A 3,660-nucleotide genomic window follows, 5' to 3' on the forward strand; every position below is an offset into this window, starting at 1 on the left:
TGGAGAATGCATAAATTGGCTTAATGTCTGAACAGCAAACGAGATATCAGGTCTTGTATGAGTAAGATACAACAATCTACCAATAAGTCGTTGATAAGAGCTGATATCAGTGAGTAAATGATCATCCTTAGTATCTATAAGACAATCAAGTTCTGTAGATGTAAGTTTCTCATGTAGCTCAAGTGGTGAATTAGCTGGCTTGGCTCCAGATAACCCCAAGTCAGAGATAAGATCAAGAGTATATTTCCTCTGGTGCATGACTATACCTTCTGTACTTCTAGCAAATTCAATTCCAAGAAAGTATCGAAGCTCACCAAGATCTTTGATTTTAAAATGAGAGTGCAAACTGAGTTTGGTGTCCTGAATCATATCTAGATCATCACCAGTGATTAACAAATCATCAACATATACAAGAATGATGACAATCTTTCCTGCAGACTGTTTAATGAACAAAGAGTAATCCAAAGGACTTTGAGTAAAACCAAAAGAGATCAAAGCTGTGGTTAATTTCACATTCCATTGCCTAGAAGCCTGCTTCAAACCATAAAGAGATTTGACTAGTTTGCAAGCATGTGTAGCTTTGTAGTTGTGAAAAAAACCTGGTGGCATAGTCATGTAAACTTCCTCTTCCAAATCACCTTGCAAGAAGGCATTGTATACATCCATCTGATGGATAGACCATTTTCTGGTAGCAGCCAAAGAAATCACCACCCTTACAGTAACCATTTTAACCACAGGGGAAAATGTGTCTTGATAATCAAGGCCTTCAAGCTGGCTATAACCCTTAGCTACTAACCTTGCTTTGAATCTGTCAACTGTGCCATCAGCTTTATATTTTATCTTGAACACCCATTTACAACCAATTGCTCTCTTGTCAGTAGGTAAAGTCACAATCTCCCATGTATGATTATCTTCCAAGGCCTGAATTTCCAACTCCATTGCCTCAACCCATCTAGGATCCTTGGCAGCCTGAGCATAGGACTTAGGCTCTATGTCAGCAGAGAATTTAGCAATAAAACTCTGATAAGTAGGAGATAAGGAATCATAGTTCATAACATCACTAAGAGAATATAAACAAGTAGAAGTAGAAGTTGTTGTAGGTACAATAAAATCTTTCAACCAGATTGGAGGTTTGATGGATCTTGTAGATTTTCTAGATGTAGGAAAAGACACAATTTCAGAAGAATGAAGTGTGGATGTGGATTGTAAGTCAGTAGAAGACTGAGTATCAACACTAACAGAAGATGGTTCAGTAGAAGAAAAAATAGAAGTATTAGGAAGTTCAGGAAGAATAGAAGCTGTTTGTGTAGGTGGTGGAATATGATCAGGAGAATCAAGATGCAGGAAGAACTCATGGTCTGATGGTACAGAGTGAAACTCTGTGTAATCTCTAGATAAGAATGGAAAACAAGATTCATGAAACATAACATCTCTACTGATAAAGACCTGTTTCTTAGCCAAATCATACACCTTGTATCCCTTTTGATATAAACCATATCCCAATAGGACACATTTAACAGCTCTTGCACCAAATTTGTCTTGCCTGGGCATGATAGTTACATAACATAGACAGCCAATAACTTTCAAGTGTGACAAAGAAGGTGCTCGACCATAAAGCATTTCAAATGGTGACTTGTCTTTCAAAACAGTAGAAGGTACTCTATTAAGTATATATGCAGCTGCTTCAACACAACATCCCCAGAATTTGGATGGTAAATTGCCTTGAAATTTGATAGCTCTGGCTGTCTCTAAAAGGTGTCTATGCCTTCTTTCAACTACTCCATTTTGTTGTGGAGTATATGGACATGAACTTTGATGCAGAATACCATGAGTTTTGAATAATTCACCACAAGCATTGTTAAAAAACTCTGAACCATTATCAGTTCTAAAAACTTTCACATGTTTCTCAAACTGATTCAAAATCATAGCAAGAAAGGTTTTGAGTATACTGGATACATCAGACTTGAGTCTAAGCAAAAAAACCCAAGTCCATCTAGAGTAATCATCCACTAGAGTAAGAAAGTAGTTCATGCCATTATAAGTAGTGATTTTGTAAGGTCCCCAAACATCCATATGGATCAATTCAAAACAAGTAGTAGATGTAGTAAGACTATGTTTGAAAGGAATTCTAGTCTGCCTGGCCATAGGGCATATATCACATTGTTCTAATGCACTACTACATGAATTAGAAATGCTAGGAAGTTTCTTCAAGACTGGCAATGGTACATGACCCATCCTTCTATGCCAGAGTTCTGAGTTTGGCAGCTTCTGTGCAACTAAAGAATGACTGGTAATCGAATTGCCATTGACATTATGTTCTTTCAACAAGTAAAGTCCATGTTGTTCTCTACCAATCATCTTCACCCTCCCATTGGAGAGATCCTGAAATGTACAAAAATCAGGATAGAAAGAAATGCAACAGTTCAACTGTTTAGTAGCCTTAGAAACAGACAATAGATTGAACTTGAATGTTGGCACGTATAGCACATCTTTAAGAACATCACCTCCTGCTAGATGACTGCTACCAACATGTGAGATATCAGTAGACTCCCCATTAGGTAACTGCACTTTTCCTGTGTTTCCTACTTCAGTTCCACCAACTAACAAATGTGAGTTACCAACCATATGATTAGTAGCACCTGTGTCAATAATCCAATTAGGATTAACTTCAGATGTTTGAGAGGATATACCTGCCATGTATGCACTAGCATTTTGTTCCCCTTCAGTGTTCAACAATCCCATAAGTCGTGTGTATTGTTCATGAGTGAACATAGGAGAAGTAATGGATGTAGCTGGTATAGCACTTGATGCATTCCCTTCAGCTTGTACTAGATTGCTACCAGCATGTAGATCTTTTCTTCTCGATTTAAAATCAGGTGGATAACCTATCAACTTGTAACATTTCTCTTTCAAATGACCAGTAAGTTGACAATGGCTACATTTCATTAATTTGAAACACTTATCCCTAGTGTGTCCTTGGACATGACAAAAGTCACATTCCACTCCATATTTCTTAGGCTTATTGTTTGAACCTCTAGCAGTGAATAGAGCAGTAGGATCCATACTTCCACTACCTGCTGTTAGTTTTTGATTTTCATCTTGTAGTACCATTGCATAAGCTTGGTTAACATTTGGAACATGAGATTTCATCAATATTTGACTTCTAGCAGTAGAATATCCATCATTGAGTCCCATAAGGAACTGCAACAACCTTTGATACTGAAGATGTGTTGCATACTCTTTAGACTTAGTACATTCACAACAAGGTGGAGGCATCAACGAATCATACTCATCCCAAAGATCCTTCAGTTTGGAATAATATGTAGAAACTGATGAAGTACCCTGTACTAAAGAGAAAATTGACTTGTGCAATGAAAACATTCGTGATGCTGTAACTCTATCAAATCGTTCACGTAGATCCTCCCATATCATATGAGCACTAGATCGAAAAAGCACTCCATTAATCAGATCTCGACTCACATTGTGCATAATCCATGACTTAACAATCGCATTACAACGATCCCACAGCAATTCATATGCAGGTCCATAAGTACCTCTGCTAATAGATCCATCTACAAAACCAAGTTTGTTACGAGTCAACAATGAGAGTTGCATAGCTTCACGCCAGATTGAGTAGTTCTCCATCCCAACAAGTGGTAT

Source organism: Solanum pennellii, chromosome 3 (assembly GCF_001406875.1).
Source record: "Solanum pennellii chromosome 3, SPENNV200".
Classification (NCBI taxonomy): domain Eukaryota; kingdom Viridiplantae; phylum Streptophyta; class Magnoliopsida; order Solanales; family Solanaceae; genus Solanum; species Solanum pennellii.